The sequence below is a fragment of the Triplophysa rosa genome, linkage group LG6, assembly GCF_024868665.1.
Source record: "Triplophysa rosa linkage group LG6, Trosa_1v2, whole genome shotgun sequence".
Taxonomy (NCBI): domain Eukaryota; kingdom Metazoa; phylum Chordata; class Actinopteri; order Cypriniformes; family Nemacheilidae; genus Triplophysa; species Triplophysa rosa.
Genome location: NC_079895.1, coordinates 14,837,766 through 14,860,314, shown reverse-complemented (window position 1 = coordinate 14,860,314; position 22,549 = coordinate 14,837,766). Strand labels below are relative to the sequence as shown.

The 22,549-nt window shown below is 39.2% G+C and overlaps 1 protein-coding gene across 1 annotated transcript in view; it reads left to right on the top strand.

Moving 5' to 3' along the window:
- cntnap5a (contactin associated protein family member 5a) overlaps nucleotides 1-22,549 on the top strand; it is a 77,679-nt gene that overhangs the window by 591 nt on the left and 54,539 nt on the right. The window lies entirely within an intron of this gene.

The window sequence follows — 22,549 nt, the reverse complement described above, 5'->3', positions numbered from 1 at the left end:
TAGTTTGTTTACTTTATTGTTGTGACTGTTTTTATGTATGCCAATGAGTTTCATTTAAACTTTTAACTATGTTTTTGTCACACAGCGTGTGTTTATTGATGTAAATGAAGAAGATATCAGATTTCCATAGGTTACATACAGTATGGTCGTTGTTGCTGTACAACTTCGCTTGTTTTGGTGCACATCGCGTTTACGTTCATCCGTTATTGTTATTTACATCATTTAAGTGCGAAAACTATTTTAAACATGTTGCTTTATGCTTGCCTTATAATGTTACCCTACGTCTTTTTATATTCTTTAGTACATCCCCCAACAATGCTGTTCAAATTCTTCAAATTTGTTTTCCATTTCCATTTTTTTAAGTATTATTTTGTTGCATTATGAAATTCCATAACACACTGTAGCTTTTAATATTTCAATAGAATTGTCTATCAATTTTGGCACCTATCTATAACTGTACTATGATTCAGGAGAGGTCAGTGCGACTTTTCCCAGAATAGATTCATTGTATTTCTGTGTGTGTATTTCTCAATACCAGTAAGATCCAGCTAGCCTACCCCAAATGTGTCGCCTGTATTGTTGAAATGTTGAACACTATGCAACGGCGAGCATAATGTGGGTTTCACAACACAACGGTGTCACTGCATATTCTCACTCAGTTGTTTGCTTTTCTATATGATATGGGAAAAAAAAACGTAATCAGCTCTGTAGTGCTTGAGGAGTGTGTTATGGATCAAGATCAGCCGTGAATCCTCAATGAGGACAAGCAAAAGGATATTCTCATATTTACCACAGAGGCACCAGAGTAAAGCTTGAGATCCATCATATCCTTGTCAACTGTGTCAGGTAACAGAGATAATGGTTGCTGCTGTCCCTCTCAGGAGCCCCTGGCTCTGCTCTCAAAGAGGGATAACAAGAGGATGTCCTTTCAGATCTGGTGTCCCTGGAAGAACAACTACATCCCTTTTATTGTGACCACTAGACATTGGAGGGTCCCAACATGACACGAGACGAAAGTCTTGTTTCACTCCGTGTGTTTTGTGAAACCTGACATTGTGTACGGACAAGATGAAAAGTCCAGCATGGGTTTTACCCATAAAACTAAATTAGGTCTTGGTTTTCAACAGTGCAATATTAATGATCCGTCAAAGAGATTCAATTATTTATACAGTTTGCGAGGCATATTTTCTGAATATGCAGAAGAATGACAAACATGCTGTAGATCTTTCAATATCAAAAGCTGTAAAGCGAAAAAAAGCCCAAAACTGTCAAAAAAAACCCCTTGAAGGACAATGAAAAAATACTTTCTATATCTTATATCGTATACTTTCTATATCTTTTATATACTTCAGTTGGTGTATATTCACTTACAGTATATACTGAAACAAGACTGCAAAGCGTGTTTTCAATTAACTCCCCCATAGCTGCCAGATCCTAAGAAGTCAGACTAAATGTGTGCGATCACTGCTGTCCAATTCACAGTTTGAAGTGCAAAACGTGTGCATTGACCCAAACAGGACGCACATATTTATTCAGTCTGAATGCATGTCAAAGTGCTGGTCGGGTATAGACAGCCTGATTTCACATTCTAAATACTACTCCCCTCTCAGTGGGGGTGAGCAGAATCTTGTCGGGCATTAGCATGATAGAGTCATTTATTTCAACTTTCTTATGAGGTCAAACACGAGAGGCTTTTAAAGGGAGCTCTCCTGTGGAGATGACCAGATTTCCTACAGGCGTAGAGGAGGAGGGAATCTTTAGTGGATTGTTTTCCGTTTCCTGCATTAATAGTTTAGGCTAGAGTTGGATGGGAGATGACTGGTTCACTGCTAGGGCAGACTAATCTATTCAATTTTCCGTCAACTGCAGAACCAAATTGCCTACTGTTTATACAGTTTCGTATAAGACAAAGAGTGAAGAAATTCAGCCAAAGCACCTTGAAATGTGGTGAAAAAAATGGTGCGAATGGCATTAAGGCTATAGCAGATAATATAAATCACCTTGAAAGGTGAGAGGCTGCGAAGAGCTTTGACAGTATTGTCCATATTATAAACTTGACTTCATCTTCATGCTGATTTATGCTGCGTGGGCACCAGAGCATGAAAAGATTGATTAATCGGAGCCTTATTCAGACAAAATCAGCCCATCACTGTATCCTCTGCTTCCTTGCATCTGTGGAGAGGAGATACAGGGAAAAAAAGAGAGATTTCTTGAGAATTTTGCTGAATTGTTGACACTAACAAGCCGGGTATGACACAATTATTTGTATAGCAGGTAAGTGGATAGTCAGCAGATTGTACATACCTGTGGTGACTCTGTTCAGAATGTTCAATCCCATGAATATGAATGTTTATCAACCTGTCTGTCCTAAAATGATGACATCGGCAACACTTTGTCTGCATTATCTTATAAAATAAAGAGCTTTTATTTTAAGATCTGTCTTGTAGAGGTATGATGTTTGCTTAAACTTATTTGTTAATGTCTTTGTACATTTCTGGTACAAGAGTGAATTTCACTTGCAAACATGACTCTACCTTTATAGACACACCCATAACTTTTGTTCTCTGTGTGGCTATTCTACACATCTCTTCTCAGAAGACAACCATACTTTGAAGACAACCAGAAGACAACCATACTTTGTTCTGTTGTACTGTTCATGTCCATACAAAACATACAACCCATACAGATTTACAGTATTTTAAAGACCTTATTCAATTTTAAATTATACCCTGAAAAATATGGGAGGCAAATCCTGCCAAATTCAAATAAATAAATTAAACGATGAAAATGAAAACCAGATTAACAATTTCATTATACACAACTGCGTACACAATATGTGCCAAAATGAAAAATAAAATGAGATTATTTTATTTTCATTTTCATTTTTACACTGACAATGCGTTGTCCCTTTCAAATTGAAAAAGAAAATGCAATTGGTGATTTGACATTTCATTTTCACTAAAATCTCGAGGCAAGACTGCCAATTTGAAAATTAAAAGGCAAATGTGAAAAAGAAATTGTAAAAACATTTTTTACAAAGGTTTTATTAATGCTCACGCAATAATACTGACACAATTCAAATTAAAATGTAAACTTTGATTTTCATTTTATTTTATTTTCTCTTCTCTTTTATTTCATTTTCGTTTTCATTTTCTTGTTCAGTCATGCAAATTACATGTTAATTAGTGGGTGTGGACGAGCGTCTGCATTACTGGGAACGCCCACAAAAACGTCATATCCGTTTATTCGAACGAACGAAACTTGTCAGGCGCTTGGCCTTTATAGCTTTGTAATGATGACGATGACTGTGCCTGGTGCAATACCGAAAAGTTGTTGTGTGGTGTTCTGCATCTCTGATAAGTTAACAGACGAACAAACTAAAGCATCGGAGAGCCCGTATCTCTAGCGTGCCCTGAAACATTCCGGAGCGCGATTGTCCCCACTCCGCCGCTGACCTGCTCTTACACTGTACATTACCATCCGCACCCGAGCACGCTATCATCATTACACTGTGACTGCTTTTAAGAAAACATAAACAAAGCGATCTTTCTCAGCACAATAGAATCCATCGTAATGTTCGGTTTGAGGTTGATAAGGTGTGTTTAACTTCACGCGCGCGGTGCGCAGACCAATTCGCTTATGGTATCACAAGAGCGGCTCATATGTGTTTAAATCAGCCCCGCATACTTCATTCATTATGATTATGAGCCAATCGTTATACGAAGTGCTGCACTATGTTATGAATGCATGTTTTAAATGATGCGCCTGTTTAAATTCCCTGAAGTTCAGCTGTCATAGCAAAAAACATCTAATACGCACAGCACTATTCAATTCAATTTTATTTATATAGCGCTTTTCACAATGTGCATTGTTCCAAAGCAGCTTTACAGGAGCAAATAAGAAAAACACAGAAAGGTAAAACACAGCACAGTGCATGGTGTTTATAGACCAAGCAAGATCATTATAATAAATAAATGAATAAATAAATAAATAAATGCAGTCTCCCGGTGAGCAAAGCCAACACTGCACTGCTCTGCTGTGGCGAGGAACCCAAACTCCAATGCTGAATAATGGAGAAAAAAAAACCTCGGGAGAAACCAGGCTCAGCCGGGGGGCCAGACCTCCTCTGACGTGTCATAGCTGCACTCAGTGACCCCGACCAAAGCCACCGAGCAACGTCCAGGAAGAACAGGGAGAGCCCACGAGCCGCGACCCAGGAAGTCCCACCCGCCGAAACCGTGCAGGTCCAACCCGGTCCCATTCCGCGATCAACAACAGACAACAGAGGAACAACCAGGGAAATTAATTCATTCACTATTAATTCATTCGAATGTTTTTTTTGTCCCACGGCGCGGTGACACAGGCCTGCACTTATAAGTGTTGTAGGTATGAAATGTTTTTTTTGGTATGAGCCGCTCTCGGGATACCATAAGCGAATTGGTCTGCGCGCGTGAAGTTAAACACACCTTATCAACCTCAAACCGAACATTACGATGGATTCTATTGTGCTGAGAAAGATCGCTTTGTTTATGTTTTCTTAAAAGCAGTCACAGTGTAATGATGATAGCGTGCTCGGGTGCGGATGGTAATGTACAGTGTAAGAGCAGGTCAGCGGCGGAGTGGGGACAATCGCGCTCCGGCATGTTTCAGGGCACGCTAGAGATACGGGCTCTCCGATGCTTTAGTTTGTTCGTCTGTTAACTTATCAGAGATGCAGAACACCACACAACAACTTTCGGTATTGCACCAGGCACAGTCATCGTGATCATTACAAAGCGCTAAGGCCAAGCGCCTGACAAGGTCTACACACGTTCGTTCGAATAAACGGATATGACGTTTTTGTGGGCATTCCCAGTAATGCAGCCGCTCGTCCACACCCACTAATTAACATGTAATTTGCATGACTGTGAACAAGAAAATGAAAACGAAAACGAAAATTAAAATGAAAACGAAAATGAAATGAAAGAGAAGAGAAAATAAAATGAAAATCAAAGTTTACATTTTAATTTGAATTGTGTCAGTATTATTGCGTGAACATTAATAAAACCTTTGTAAAAAATGTTTTTACAATTTCTTTTTCACATTTGCCTTTTCATTTTCATATTGGCAGTCTTGCCTCGAGATTTTAGTGAAAATGAAATGTCAAATCACCAATTGCATTTTCTTTTTCAATTTGACACGCATTGTCAGTGTAAAAATGAAAATGAAAATAAAATAATTTCATTTTATTTTTCATTTTGGCACATATTGTTAACGCAGTTGTGTATAATGAAATTGTTAATCTGGTTTTCATTTTCATCTTTTAATTTATTTATTTAAATTTGGCAGGATTTGCCTCCCATAGAAAAACGGTTTGGTTCTGTGGATTTAATCCAGTTGTATTAACCTACTAAGGATTTGTGGTTCTTTTGAAATCCTACAGAAGTGTTATATATTTCTTTAAATAGCTACTTTAATACAACAGTAACCTCTTAGTGATGTTTGTGAAACTGTCACATAATTGTCTGTTTGAGATGCACAGAAATTAGGAACTGGTGCATTGGTACACATCTGCTGATTCTCATTACTTGTTTGCTTTCATCTGATATTTTTTGATGATAAAATCTGGAAAATGATCAGTCCTAAATGAATGAGGCGCTTACACTTTTTTTTGCTGCAGCAATTGGCATGAAGACACCTTTACTGATCTAGTTTCTTTTAAAGTAATTTAAGGGAAATGCACAATAAATGGTTTGAATTTAGGATCTTGGGATTTAGACAAACCAAGCAGGATTACTCATTTGAATTGCACAATCGTGTGCCCTTTAAATGCCCCCAAGTGTTCAATCAACCTTCCTGTGAGCTCAATATTCCATGTAAAGAACTGATTTACATGCACATAACATGTTGATGTTATCTGATGTAAGTTTGTGTGGGTTGTTCCATGGGAACTGTCACTGTTATTAGTGTACTGTAAATTGCTAAGGATAAAATGACAGCTTGCTATTACATTTTTTACTAAATATACTGTATATCTAAACATGATCATGGTTTTTAACATTGCCTATGTGTACTGTAATTTCATAGACAACCTTGAAAAAAGGTTTATGGACATGTAAACCATGGTAATACTAATTTACCTTTTTATATAAAAATAGGAATTTTAAGAAAAGATCACATCATATGAAAAATATAGCAAAAGATTGGACGTAATTGTTGATCCACATATTCATTTCAGTCTGGCATTGAGTTTCACAGAGGATAAAAGTGCTACTCACCAATCTAACACAAAAGCCAGATAACATGGTCTCTGGTGGGTAATATTTCTCACTGCTCTCTGTCTTTTTCTGCCTTGTATTGTGATGATTTTTATTTCCTTCTGGCTCTGAATTTCTTTGCTAGATTTCAAGGGTTTGGGTTTGATGTTGATTGTAGAGAAAGATTAACCATGCTCATACATAAGTTTATATTTAATGTATGCATTTTATGGTTAAATAGCATGAAAATATTAGTCATGAAATGGAATAATATTGTACTGTAATGTTATATATTTTTTTGTTTTGCATTTTTAAGTGGTTATGTTTTAAGTGGTATAAGCAGCAGCTGGAAGTGTGTGTTTTTAGAAAGCGTGTTTACACAATGTCTAGTATTATGCCACTTCAGTGCCTGTTCCCCCTTCTGATCTCCTCCACTGCATCAAATAAGTGAAGCCAGGCAGGGAGATATTCAAAAGATTTTTCCGGGCAGTTTCCACAAAAAAAAGAGTTTCAAAACGACATTTGTAAAGGCGAGCCACCTGATGAGATTTTTAAAAACATTCTCCTTTTTTACCGTAACACCTGATCAAAGAACATTTCTTTCAGCACAAAGATTAGCGAAACTTTTTTTACTTTTGATAAGGAGTGTTTTTTAATCCCTAAAGAAGTGTGATCCTGCGTCCCATTCCAAATATTTAGTTTGGTCACAGTATACCATGCTGAAGCTCTTAAACTCTGTGATGTAGTAACTGTTTTGACTGTCTGCTGTACGGTGTTATGTTCTCTGAAGGCTCGGAGACAATGAAAGGCAGAACGTCAGCAAAAATAAAACACACACCTGCATGTCCTGCATTTCTTTTTCATTTTGTTTCAAATGCTAGCCATTCCTGTGACATTTCCATTAGCCAGCTGGGGGCCGACCATGTGCCCTGCCATCTGGGCCGATGGGCTGGAAGTGGCCCAACTGTCAGCGTCCTGTAACAGCAGACACACTTCCCCTGATGTGATATTCACCAGAAGCTCATAGGACAATAACCTCAGGCATTGCCTCACCCTGACTAACATAGCAGGTTAACGATGATCTAGCCCTAGGACTGATGTCAAGGAAGGCGGTGCTGCTGGTTTCAGAATAACAAATATAGTAGTCACCTTCTAGAATCACAAAGAAACAATGCTCGAAATACGGCAATGCCGTAAAGTTTCACAAAAAATCTAAAGTAAAATCTTAAAAGTAGAGTGAAGGTGGAAAATATTTATATTCAATAGTAAAAAAATTAAAAGCTATATTTGAAGGTCATGCTGAAAACTCACTGAATGTAAGAGTAATGAAAATTAACTGCTTTGTTAATAAGTAATAAACAGCAATGTATGTCTACATATCGCTTTTTCGAATGCATGCACTGTATACCATGATGTCCAAAATAAGGCAATGATGTCATACTGTAACATTCCGACAGTATACTGACCATAAACTTTGCTGGTAACACTTTATAATACGGTTGCATTTGTTAATCCATTGGATAACCTGACACGGTATAAGTTTTAGCATTTATCAATCTTTGTTAAAGACTTCCTGTGGTGAAAATCAAGTCTTTAGTGTTGTTTATATGTTTATGTGGGGGGTTTTATTATGCTTTATGACAAACCATGTGCAAATTTATCCAGTCACCACCATTGCTGATTGTTTTGCTCCTTAAAACTGCCTTGAAACGAATTTCTACGTCACAAACATGTTGTAACAAATCACATTACACAGTTGACCAAGTGGATCAGGTAGTCTGAGCTGGTGTAATTTAGTGGAGGTGGGGACTAATTTGCATACGCATGAATCTGCATATATTAAATATTTAAATTAAAGCTACTTTAGAGCTTGAAGAAATTTCATTAAATTTTCACAGGACAAACGTTGGAAATTTGATCTAATTTGATTTACAGGTTTTTTACAAATTATATATAAATATGTCTTTTAATATCATATATGACATTATATTTACAAATGATTAAACCAAATTGCCTGTTCGTGACATTTGATCGTAGTTTCTTACCTTAAAACTGAAAGTAAACGGATTTTCCTCGTGGAAGGTCTGCATTCGGTAAAAATGAGCTAATAAAATATTTCAAATTCACATTTCATGTCCGTTTTTTTTCTCATGTGGCAAGTAGCCATGTAATAAGCGTGATAATGTACAAGCAGTCAGCTGTTATCGCGAAATAAGCCCCTTTAGTGTGATTCAAGACCTTCGGGTCCTGATCACTGTCCGGGCTTACTTCTGCGATAACAACCAGCTGCCTGTAAATTATCCCTTACTTAAGTCGCGTTACTATTGATTTTAAAAAACATTTTAGTTAAAGGCGGGGTGTCCGATTTCCGAATTACGCTTGTTTAGACAAGGTCGGGCTGAGTACCAAAGCAACCTTGCAGCCAATCAGCAGTAAGGTGCACAGTGCACAGAATGGACATGAGTCGAGACGAGCGCTGACGAAAGCAAAAGATGGGGGTAGGGGTGTGTCTGTTTTGGTGATTTGAACATCAACAACGGCTATGAGAAATCAGACACCCCGCCTTTAATGCTAAAATTAAAATGTACTAAGATTAACAACTGCTGTAAGTATACTTCATTGTTAGTTAGTGTGTTAGCTATTAACTAATGTTAATAAATACAACCCTATTGTAAAGTGTTACCACTTTGCTCCTAAATGAAGTCAGCAAGTAGAAGTTTAGAAGCCCCTTAATTCACACGTGAGTACCTTTAATTAAATTAAGTCGAATGTTTAATGCATGACATAACAGCTTTTACCTGTTGCACCATCATCAAAGCACTTTAAAAACCCTGAATGAGACACATTCAGTGCAACAAAATTTCACTCACTTGCACTGCAGCACCACGAAAGTCAATGCAATATATTTGCATGTAGTGCGGGAATAGAAGATCACATTTATTTGTGAAACATGAATGTGGCCAAGTGTAAATGTAACGTGCACATACAAGCTAAAAGCAAATCAGTGATAAGGCATGCAGTGACAAACTGTAAATTCCTCCTGAGAGATCTGTGAATTTAAATCGCTTACCCAGCTGACATTCCTTTATGCAATGCACTGTTAGATGATGTCACAAAAGCCGGATGTCATAATATGGTCTCTGGTGGTTCATTTTTCAGCTACTCAGTATCTTTTGTTGCTTATGTTGTGATGATGCTTGTTTCCCTTTAGCCGTGGTTTTCATTCCCATGCTGTATTTTCAGGTTCTCTGTGTTTATTGTAGAGAGAAAGGAAGATCTTGACATCTCAAAGTCTGCGCTTCATAACAGAAGTTTGTATTGAATTTGGTCCTATATCCTTGAGCATATTTGATCTTTCTGTGTTGCCGGGCTTCTTATTTCATTCATCTCTTAGAGCTTCTTTTGAAGTATGTCAGTGTTCTCATTTAAGCCTATCTGATCTCATACAGCTAACCATCAGCTATATTTCAAAATTCAAAGCCATCTTTTCAACATCCTGTTCATCATGTTCTGCATTATAGAGTTAGCATTCGTAATCATCCAACACACAGACAGGCAGCACACCTACCTGATGGTTTTTTTTCTGGAACAGAGGGAGACAGAAAATAGAAATCTTTGCTGGAAGACAGAAAGCAATTTGATGGCATTATTGAGTCGCATCTCTTTGTAGTGCAGTGTTTGTTTTGGTGAAGTGCAGGCTGCCTAATTAGAGACTGAGGGATGCCAATCTCCTGTACAGCTCAGCGAACAGAGCCCACAGAATAATGGCTGTTCAAAAGCCATCAGGACCAAATACTGACAAATAAAGCTGGGATAGCATGCAGAATGGCCAAAACGAGAGACGTGAGGAAAGCAGACTTTTACTTAAAGCAGACGTTCCATAATGTAAATAATAGAGTTTGAAAATAAAAAAACGTATTATTCGGTTAAAAATTTGAGTTTGTTTATCACAAATTGTTTAATTTTTCAAATAGAACAGTGGCTTTAAAACAAAACATATTTATAAATTAACAACGAGAACCATAATAAAAATAACAAAAGCAGAAGTTATGTTAATACAGAATTAAATATCTATATAGAAGTATATTAATGCAATATCGCTCGAGTAGAAGGGTGATGTGTATCTATGTCTCTATATCAGTCTGTGTCCTCGTGCCTTTGGCCTAATCACAGCCATGCTGATATAGAGACATATCACATGACTACGAGACCGATATTGCATTTGTACAGTTCGATGGCACAAGTGTGTAGATAAATCAGAAACAACATCGGAGTGTGTTTATAACCATCTGGCTTTTAAAGGAACTTGGGAACTACAGTACCTTCTTCTGCTTCTTCTTCCGATACTAATTCCAAACTATCATGTCTTTTAAATTTGCGTTGAACTGCTTTAGTGAAGTTATTGGTGAGAAATAATGAGACAGGACATGCCTGTGAAAGAGAGAGACTGTAAAAGGACACTCACAGAGAATGCATTATTCCCATTGCACCGCGGTACTTTCCATTGTTTTTAATGTGAACATGGGCTTGTTTACAGTAGCAAGTTGACACGGCAACTTATGTTATGTAAAGCGTGTGTCCAGACCCTTGCGTCCCGCTCTGTAATTTTATACACCATTCTCGAGTGCTGTGAATTGCTCTAATAGACACTGCCAAATGTGCGTATTTTTACTTTCAGTTGCATAAATCTGACTTAGTTTAGTGGTGAAGTGAAGACAGTAATGAAATTACTATTTGCAAATGTTAACATAGTAAATAATGTAAAGCCACATGTAAAATTAGTGAGACGAGTATGTTGATCTAAAAAAATTGTAAAGTTACCAAATAAAAAAACGCCCTTTTTTGTATGAATAATCACATGCACTCAAGCTGGAACTTTACAAGTTCATGCAAAATCAGATGGATTATGTATGATTTGAGAATGTTACAAAAGCATCTTGCTTATTTGATTATAATGACCTTGAAATGGTGCATAATCTTAATATTTCTTTTTTTTTTCATTGTTAGCTTGTTTCCGCCTTGAGATTTTCAATGTGGTCTCATTTTGACCCCATTGTCTTGTGAAAATCTCAAAATCCTGGGCAGGAACTTGATCTGTCTGCCTTTAATTATGAGCAGCAGTGCTTTCGGAGTATAACATGCTGTTTTACAACCCTGTGCTGGAGTCTCGTCAAAAGCTTGGGTTATGCTAAAAATTAACTTGGCCAAGTTTCCTGGTGGGTGACCTTCTCTTGATCAATTTAGCAGTTGTCTTGGCAATGGGGCTCCTGTAGTTTTCTGGCAAATATGACAGACTTAGCATTAGCCTCTTTTTACTTTGCAGTAAACGAGTCAGTGACGATTATCTAAGATTGTATGATTGTGTTTATCATATAATATGCATTAAGATCTTTGTGTCACAGTGAGACGTCATGCTGTTTGCATAATTAGCATGTGTATAGTAAAATAATGATTTAAAGAGACAGAGAAAAAATATAAAGAGTATAAGCTGATGGCAGTAACAGTATCATTGACTGCAAGAGGGTTTATGTTCCGTAGGCTCGGCCACACTTTGTGTTTAGAATCACTGAAGAGAATATCTTATCAGGACATTATGCAGTTATGCATTTGATGTCATGGTTTGATGATGCATGTCTGTCACAAAAAGAATTCCTGCCGGATCTGCATGAGAGGGTCAAGTTCTTATAAGTGTTTTGGAACAACATTCTCATTCTGACAGCTTTCAGTATCTGCTTTTAATCAGACATTATTAACATTTTTATAGTGCTCACACACCTGATAACCTCCTCACTTTTTGAGGTTAATGCTCAACATTAGTTACAGTATCCACACCAGTACTAAAAATAACTATTCTGGGGTATTACACGACTGATTCGCTAACTTGTTTTCACCATGTGTCCTCAGTGGAGCTTGTCTGATATTGTTGCTAAGGCTAAGTCCTATGGCTGCGAGTTTGATGTTATCCCGGCTCGTCTTTTTAAGGAAGTGTTTGCAACCTTAAATCCGGCTGTATTAGCTATCATTAATATAGAAGTTGTTCCATCAAATTTTAAACATGCAGTGGTCCACCCTCTGCTCAAGAAACCTATTCTTGACTGCTCTATTCTCAGTAATTATAGACCTATTTCGAAGCTGCCTTTTATCTCGAAACTTTTAGAGAGAGTCATCTTTTGCCAGTTAAATTCCTTTGTCAACTTGTCTAATATGTTAGATATTTTTCAGGCGGGTTTTAGACCACTGCACATTACGGAAACCACATTGTTGAAGGTTAGTAATGATCTATTGCAACTTCTTGATACTGACTCATGTGCGGTGCTAGTCTTATTGGACTTAAGCGCTGCCTTCGATACAATCGACCGTAGCATTTTGTTACATAGGCTGGAAAAGGTGGTGGGTATACAGGGTGTCACGTTGCAGTGATTGGCCTCCTATCTGAAGGATCGAACCTTCTCAGTGAGCATTGGGAAGTTCTCTTCTCGGTCGGTTCCCTTGTCATGCGGTGTTCCCCAAGGGTCCGTTTTAGGCCATTTACTCTTCTCACTTTATGTGTTGCCCCTTGGTGCCATTTTTAAGACATATAAGATCTCGTACCACTGCTACGCTGACGATACGCAGTTTTATCTTCCAGCAAAATCAATAATAGTGATTCCTGGGACACGCACTCTGACTGTTTTGTAGAGACAAAATTCTGGATGGCTAATAATTTCTTGCACTTAAATGAAGGCAAAAGTGAAATTAGGATTTTAGGCCAACCTAGGCCTACAACTGTTTCTGGTTTGGGTTCTTTCTCTGCTAGTGTTCAACCTCATGTAAGAAATCTTGGGGTTATATTTGATTCATTGTTGAATTTTGAGAAACAGATTAGCGCCGTAGTGAAGGTTAGTTCTTCCATTTGAGATCACTTGCGAAATTAAAACAGCTCCTGTCCCATAAAGATTTGGAGACTGTAATCCACGCCTTCATAACATCATGCTTGGACTACTGTAACTCCCTTTATAGCGGCTTGCCTCAAGCAGCGTTTTCAAATTGTTCAAAATCGTGCAGCGAGGCTTCTTACTGGTACAAAAATCCTTACATTGGCTCACAGTACAGTTCAGGATTGATTTTAAAATTGCTGTTCTTCTATACAAGGCTTTGTCGGGTCAGGCACCAAAATATATCCATGATCTTCTGATTCCCTACTCTCCTCAAAGGGCTCTCAGATCTGGTAATCAGTCTCTTTTAACTGTCCCTTGTTGTCACTGCGAAACAAAAGGTGGTCGTGCCTTCTCTGCTACAGCTCCCAGGTAGAGACCTGCACTCCCGCGGGACCCAACGCAACAGAGTGCGGCGCGGGACAACATTTGATGGGTGCGGGCGGGAGCGGGCGGTAAAACACTCGTGTGTGCAGGAAAATAAAATGATTCGCGGGATTCCCGCAAAATGGACTGCGTCTAAATATGTAAAAAGAAACAAATGGGTTCTTACCAATTTTCAGCAATTTTTCGACTAGAATTTTTAAGCATTTAAAACAAACTAAAATAGGCCTATATACGTTTTATATAGTATATAATTCCTCAGAATATCTTTTTGTGTGTTTTGCAGAAAAAACACTTATAGGGGTTTAAATGGACAAGAGAGTGAATAGGCTAAATGATAAGAGACTTTTAATTTTTGGGTGAACTTTCTGTAAATATGCAAGAAATTATGAATAGAAATTTTGTTCTGAACAAACTATTGGTTTTATTTAATGTGACTTATTAGATATGATGAAGATAGATAAAGAACTATACTAGGTGCAGTCGGTGATTAAGTCATTCTTACTAGCGGTAAACTGAGGTACACAATGGCTGAGCACAACGCAGCAGGTGAATGTCATGGCATTACGTTGTGTATGCATGTGTACGGTTTATGTGCCTTGTACCTTGTCCAGTGTTCCTGTTCCCAGCCTTGCCCTTGGTCCGTGAGTCTTGTGTTCTACCCTGTTGTGTTTTGATTTAAGACATTTGGTCGTGTCCTTTAGTTTAGTTTTGCTGTTCTTGTTTTTGTTTTGCCCCCACGTGGGAAGTCTTTTGTTTTATATATTTCTGAGTTCCGTTTTCCCCATTGAGGGTGTTTTGTTTCTGTTAATAAATAAAGTCTTGTTTTTGTTAACACCTTCACTGCTGCCTGCAATTGGGTTCTCTTCTTTCACGCCGCAATTCATGACAGAATCCACGAACCCAAACTGAACCCAGCAGGCAGCCCCATGGACAGGCTCCCAACCAGCCGGTGGCCGTGTACCGGCAATCCGGTATGGTGGGAGGCATTAGCCTCCCAGTCACACGCCGGAGGTGGTCCGTTCCCGGCCCAGTGCCATCGGTCCTTACAGGACTATGCTCGGGAGGTCGATGCCAGGAAGGCATCCATCCCCGAGGTACTGGTGAGTGCCTACCTCATGGCCGGGATGGACGACCCACCATCTTTTCTGGAGCGGGAGGAGTTGGTTTACCAGCCGTTCCCACAATTAGTGGAACGGTTGCAGCTTCGAGAGGAGTGTGGCAAAGACTCCTCTCCCAGCAATAATCCAATCTCCTCTCGTCCCAGTCTGGCAACCATCCCGGAGGACCGTGTGGTGGGTACTCTCACCTTGGGGGACTCCACACCGTCCTCCTCCTCACCTCCTGCAGCCTCTCCACCACCAGCCAGCCTCGGTGGCAAGCGGGGGAGGCGAGCATCCTGGGAGTCCACATCCGAAGAGTCCCAGCCAGAGCCAGCCGTGCCTTTTGCCTCTTTTCTTCAGCCGACCTCCAGGCGGGTGGCGCGGCTGAAGAAAAAGAGGCAGCGGCGGGCAGCGCGGACTCCACCCCAGCCTGTGTCCAGTCCTGTGATCCAGCCGGCGTCCAGTCCGGTGATCCAGCCGGCGTCCAGTCCGGTGATCCAGCCGGCGTCCAGTCCGGTGATCCAGCCGGCGTCCAGTCCGGCGATCCAGCCGGCGTCAAGCCCTGTCCAGCCGGCCTTCCAGCCGGCGTCAAGCCCTGTCCAGCCGGCCTTCCAGCCGGCGTCAAGCCCTGTCCAGCCGGCCTTCCAGCCGGCGTCAAGCCCTGTCCAGCCGGCCTTCCAGCCGGCGTCAAGCCCTGTCCAGCCGGCCTTCCAGCCGGCGTCAAGCCCTGTCCAGCCGGCCTTCCAGCCGGCGTCAAGCCCTGTCCAGCCGGCCTTCCAGCCGGCGTCAAGCCCTGTCCAGCCGGCCTTCCAGCCGGCGCAAGCCCTGTCCAGCCGTCCCTGGGAAACTCCCAGGGCCAAGACTGTTCCCCCCAGGACTCCCCTAAGTCCCCCAGGACTTCGCGCCCTAGAGCGCAGCCGGGGACTGGGACTATTCCCCCCCAACCATTTTGACTGCCCCCTATGGGCCCTTGTTTTGCCCCACCCCCTCCCATGTTTGTTATTTTTATTGTCGCACCCCAACCCATTGTTATTTTGTCTTGTCTGCCACTGATTTTGTTCTCCATGTTTTGTCTGTTCATGTCACTGTCTCAGTCGGTCTTGTCTCGTCCGTCTACCCCTTGGTGAGCACCTGGAGGTGCTCATTAAAGGGGGGGCTTCTGTCATGGCTCTGCTTCATTTAGTCATGTTTTTCTTGGTCCTGTAGCAGAGTCATGACAAAGCCTTTGGTTATGTGTGGAGAGAAACATATTATTGTCCTTTTGACAATAATATACGTTCTCTCCAGTGTCTTGTCATTTGCCCCACTCCTCTCAGTTTCCTTGTTATCTTTCCCTGAGTGTTTTATTACCCACACCTGCCCTGTGTCATTATCCCTCGTTTGTCTCTCCCTATAAATACCCTCTTGTTTCTTTGTCTTGTGTTCGTGGATTACGTTGTGTATGCATGTGTACGGTTTATGTGCCTTGTACCTTGTCCAGTGTTCCTGTTCCCAGCCTTGCCCTTGTTCCGTGAGTCTTGTGTTCTACCCTGTTGTGTTTTGATTTAAGACGTTTGGTCGTGTCCTTTAGTTTAGTTTAGCTATTCTTGTTTTCGTTTTGCCCCCACGTGGGAAGTCTTTTGTTTTATATATTTCTGAGTTCCGTTTTCCCCATTGAGGGTGTTTTGTTTCTGTTAATAAATAAAGTCTTGTTTTTGTTAACCCCTTCACTGCTGCCTGCAATTGGGTTCTTTCACGCCGCAATTCATGACAGTGAATCTCTAAATTCTACAGATGTTAATGCTTTATTAAAAAGGGACATACAAAACTACAAAGCCAAGCAAAGGAAAATCTGACATTTGGAAATCTTTTTCGGTTGTATGCGACGGCAATGCAAGTTTATTTATATAGCACAATTCAAACACAATGATAATTCAAAGTTCTTTACATAAATGTTTTTAAATGATCATCTAAAATAATCACAACAATAAAACAAGGAATTTTAAAACCTTTAAAATTATTTAAAAAAAGATTTAAAGTTAATTAAAACAGTTTAGAATAAATTGATTATACATGAAATATAGTGCAGCCAGTTCGGACAAGGCACAGTGCTCATTCAGTAAATGCACAGCTAAAAAGATGAGTTTTGAGTCTGCATTTAAATGTTGATAATGTTTTAGCACATCCGATCTCTTCTGGGAGCTGATTCCAGCTACGGGCAGGATTAAAGCTAAAAGCGGATTCCCCTTGTTTAGAGTGAACCCTTGGTATACAGTCCTGCTCACCATTATTGGCACCCTTGGTAAATATGAGCAAAGAAGGCTGTAAAAATAAATCTAGATTGTTTCTCCTTTTGATCTTTTATTTAAAAAATATAAAATATTCCAACATTTCATTAAAGTAAAACAATTTGAAGTGGGGGAATATCACATTGAGAAATTGTTTTTTTCTCTAATACACCCTGGCCACAATTATTGGTACCCCTAGAAATTCTTATGAGTAAAATACCTCCCAAGTATATTCCCATTGATATTTACATTTTCTTAGCACACCAAGGTGACTAGAAACATGACGTTGTCCAGTTATGACTTCTTGTTGCACAGGAGAATAAATATTAGTAACACAAAGCCCAACCCCCCTTAATCATTTATCACAATGGATAAAACCAAAGAATATAGTTCTGATGTGCAATATAGTTCTGTTGAGCTACACAAAATACAAAATGGCTTTAAGGAATTTGTAGTTAAAACAATAAACAATGTCATTTCCAACATCAGGGCAATGATCAAGAAGTTTTAATAGGCTGGAGATGTTGAAAATCAGCTTGAAACAAGATGTGTCACAACTTGGAGAAGAATTTGAGTGGCCAAAGACTCTTCAAAGAGCACAGATGGAAAATTGCAGTAATCAGTTGAATTTTGGGGTCAGAAAGCATTTAATAAAAATAAAGGACAACTGCACCTCCATCACCACAAGTTGTTTGGGACACTGTTCAAGAAACAAATCTTCTGCTCTTATGCAAAAATAAACTGCACTATATTAATCTGCCATACTGGAACTTCAACCAGGACCGGGGTCTATGGCCATATGGAATGAAAAAGAGTTTTTTTTGGCAGCAATAACAGAAGATAGGTTTGTTGCACACAGGGATAAAAGAATGCCCCATGTCCACAGTTAAATATGTCACCAGATCTTCATTGTTGTGAACCTATTTTTATACCAGAGGTTCTGGACATTTTGTTCAGATACATGTCATCATGTTTTATATCAAATACCAACAAGTAAAAAAATCAAAACCTGACTTGCTCTGCTAGAAATATTATAATGGGTCGTGGTTAGATCGTCCATCAGCACATTGGTTCAAAATAAACATCAATAAAAAATGGGTCACTGAACACAAAATCAAGATCCTGCCATAGCCATGACCTGAACCCTATAGAAAATGAGTGATATGAACTGAAGAAGAGGGAGGACCAATATTTGAAGGATCTGGAGAAATTCTTTATGGAGGAATGGACTCAGATGACTGTCAATGTAATCTCAAACCTCATCAGACTGAAAAGAAAACACTCAGAGCTGATTTTCTTATAAATTAAGGTTGCGGTGTGAATTAAATACAAGGGTGCCAATAATTGTGGCCAACATATATGGAAGAATTTTTTATTTCTCAATGTGATATTCCCCCGTCTTCAAATTGTTTTACTTCAATGAAATGTTGGAATATTGTATATTTTTTAAATAAAAGATCAAAAGGAGAAACAATGCAAATTTATTTTTACAGCCTTCTTTGCTCATATTTACCAAGGGTGCCAATAATGGTGAGCAGGACTGTATCTAACTGACTTGATCCTAACAGCGAAGGAAAGCACCTTCCTTTTGTGAGTTGCGACAAAATCCGGCGTATACTTTATCAGTGGGATTTTGCGGGCGGGAGCGGGATTAATGGTAAACGAGCGGGACAAGATCATATCTATTTTTGGCGGGAGCGGGTCAGAATCTTGTGGGAAAAATCCGTCCTGCGCAGGTCTCTACTCCCAGGCTCTGGAATAGCTTGCCTATTAATGTGAGGCTAGTCCCTTCACAAGCCAGTTTTAAATCTGCTCTTTAATTTTATTTATTTTCTTTAGCTTTTGATTAAGATTTGTCATATGTATGTAAGATGTGTTTTATGCTCTGCTTTAAAAGTACAGCACTTTGGCGCAACTCTGTTGGTTTTAAATGTAGAAATAAAAGTTGACTTGACTTGACAAATAAGTAAAAATAGAAAAGTGTGTTTGTGTCCAGTTGACATTGACTGTAGTTGCCAGTAGTTGCCAGTAGTTGGTGATGTCACTTTGTAAAGAAACACACATGCACATTGCGTCAGCATTTTCACAATTTCCTGTTTTCATAGAGAAGATAATCACATCGTTTTCAAAAACTTTCATCTTAAGGTTTGCATTTTCAGGCCAAAACGCTTGTTGTAAATAAACAGCTAAAGTGCATAAAATGTTTTCCATTTTAAGGATCAACTTTAATTCCTACTGTATGGACTTAGTGTTGTAAGGCAATGCTGCACTGGCACAAGTGAGTTAAGATGGATATAGTATTGCTGCCTAGTCACACAAAACCAGCATAAAAGTACACGTACACGTTGAATACCTGGAGAATATTCAATACTGAACGTATTATCAGTATGTGCATTTATTGGAACTTGATCCCATAGCACACTTGTCTACCAGTTGAATGTTCCTCTTATTTTTCATTTACTGTTGCTGTACATACAGTAAGCATTAGGATTAAAACTAGACTGACACTATAGGTAGGCCTAGATTTAGCTGATATAATGTCAGGGATAACAATAGCTGACATAGAATACTTAAGATGATGGAAAAGAACCAACTTTTCAGATCTAAACTGTGGAATAATTGCTGTGCTCAGGGAGTCTGTGTAGGTACAGCAACTTTCAGAGCTCACATGTCAACAGTATTACAGAGTCTCCTGTAGCTTCTTTACACAGAGCACAAAACTCAAACTGAATGATTTTCTTGAAGAATTTAATATGTGTTATTGTGGCAGTTATCGAATACTGTCTCATTTTACTATTTAAGCACCTGCCCCTATGCTGCTTTACGCTGCTCTAACATTTTAAATCTAAAGTTTGCTGTTGGTTTACATTCGGCTGTTAGTTGTTTCTTTAGCTCAAATGGTTGAGTATATTGCTAGTAAGTCATGATTTTGATTCGCAAAAGGCACATACACTAACAAAATGTTTGCATTAAATGTACTGTCACTTTGAATAAAAGCGTTTGCCTTGTAAACGATCCCCAACAACTGTTGAAATTGTTGAATTGTTGACTGTTGCGTTGCGTACAGTATGAGTGTTGACCACCTTGAGCCAGACCTGCTGAAAGACCAAATTTTGAGGTCAGAAAGTTTGACTGACACAGTCAGCCACTTTGACATGGCTGTGACCACAAGCATCCTTGCTATTGTGCTGACAATTGAGAGATATAATTAATGCAGCCGGCATCTGTTTGAGGCACATTCTGTGACAGTAGGAGTCAATGATGTTAAAGATGGATGACTTTCTCTAGACAGATGCTGATAGAATCGTATATTGAGAGTGTTCATTTCCCAGCAAGTGTAGGAGTGAGAATGCTTATCCCATTTATGCTTATTTATGCTTATCCCATTATCCCTCTTATTGACATCATTCAGAGTAGTCTAATACAATTACGTTGGTAACAAATACATATTATCATAGAGGGCCAGTTGGACAATTAGGGTGGGAATGCACCAGGAACGAATAGCACCCACTGTTACACAGTTTATTTGCATTCGCAGTCTGTGGGATTTTAGTGACCGATTCACTAAAGGAATTATGAAAATCAGATAATGGTGCAGCGTTTACAAAATTTGTGGTAAATGTAATTTGCACAATGCAATTCTGGATTTTGCCAGTTGGTTTGGAGTGCCTTTGAGAGTACGAAAATATGCAAGAAAATGTGGATGAACTGTTTTGTTAATTAGCCCCTTAGTGTTTTGCTAGTATAATGGTGTTTAACAGAAAACAGCACATTTAAAGTGATATTTCACCCAAAAATGAAAATTCATTTACTCAGCCTCTTGTCATTTCAAACCTGTTTGACTTTCTTTCTTCTGCAAAACACGAAATAAGATATTTTTAAGAATGTTGTTCACCAAACAATGGCAGTACCCATTCACTTCTATGGTATGGACACAAAACCAATGCAAGCCAATGGGTACCGCCGTTGTGTAGTTACCAACATTCCTCAGAATATTTTTTTGTGTGTTTTGCAGAAAAAACACTTATAGGGGTTTATAATGACAAGAGAGTGAGTAGGCTAAATGATAAGAGACTTTTAATTTTTGGGTGAACTTTCTGTAAATGTGCAAGAAATTATTAATAGAAATTCTGTTCTGAACAAGCTATTGGTTTTATTTAATGTGACTTATTAGATATGATGAAGATAGATAAAGAACATTCTGCAGGAATTAAAGGGTTAACTGACAAAACAAGTGTTTGAATGGTGCAATTAGACCATGTGACAATATCACAGAAATGCTGAGGCATAATCCCAGAGGAGCTCTGATGTATGATGGGTAATAGACACGACGGGGAAATAAGATCCTCTTGAGTTGGGTGTTAAATCAGTATTATAGACATCTGTACAATATACATGATCCGTGCAGTCAAGTCAGGTCACACAGAGGATTTTTACAATATGAAATCATTTTACCTCATCTGCGTTCCGCCCTTGCGTTTCATCATTCAGTTGAAAACATCATTCAGCTTGCTTGAGCCTGTCATGGTCACCATTTAAAAACCAAACAGATTCACTAAATGAACACAAGCCCTTGACTCACAGATGGCTGAAATGCAGTGATTATTGTAATCGCTCGGCAGCCAGTTTTCACTCTCCTTGCTTGCTCTGCACCAGATTAGAGTTTCTTGCTGTGCATTGGCGTAGAGACGTGGAACAATGGCGCGAGATCCGTCGGAGTCTATGCAGATCTGCCGGCCGCCCTGATCCCGGATCAGTGGCCTGTGAGTGCTGACAGGCTCAGATCTCTGTACTCATAATCTGCCAGTCCACGCTGGAGGCACAGTAATCCTAAACTGAGCTCTAAGAGCACACAGGGAGCTGCAGAGCCACCAGGCTTTCTCTAAAAGATTCTTGTCATTTCCTAAAGTGCCCTTTTACTGTAAGCTTGGGCAGTAATATGGTCACCAGATTGCAACCTCTACAACATTTTATGTTTTCTAGTTGGTTATAAACATCTACATGCGGTGAAATGATTAAGCTTTTTGCCTTTATTTATATAGGATTGTGGAAAAATGGATATAGGGAGTGTGGGATCAGGACATGATCCGAGTCGGTTTGACTCGATCCCAGGTTCCCATGAGTTTATAATGCCATGTCTGAAGCATATGTATAGACCACTGCACCACAGCCCTGATATAAGCAATGCATTTTAAGTAAACATTTGTTATGAATTTCTATTACACTGTTTTTGCCCAAAATTCTGTCATCATTTACTCACCCACTTGTCATTTCAAACCTGTATGACTTACTTTCTTCTGCAGAACACAAAAGAAGAGATTTTGAAGAATGTTGGTAACCAAACAATGGCAGTACCCATTTACTTCTATGGTATGGACACAAAACCAATTCAAGTCAATGGGTACCATTGTTGTTTGGTTAACAACATTTTTCAAAATATCTTCTTTGTGTTCTGCAGAAGAAAGAAAGGCATACAGGTTTGAAATGACAAGAGGGTAAGTAAATGAGGACAGAATTTTATTTTATGAGTATCACTTTAATTCAAATCAACAAACATGGATTAAATGAAAACATTTTTATTCAAATAAGCGTGCAATGAAAATGATTTTCTGGTACAGTCCCATTTGTCTTTATCCCAACATAAA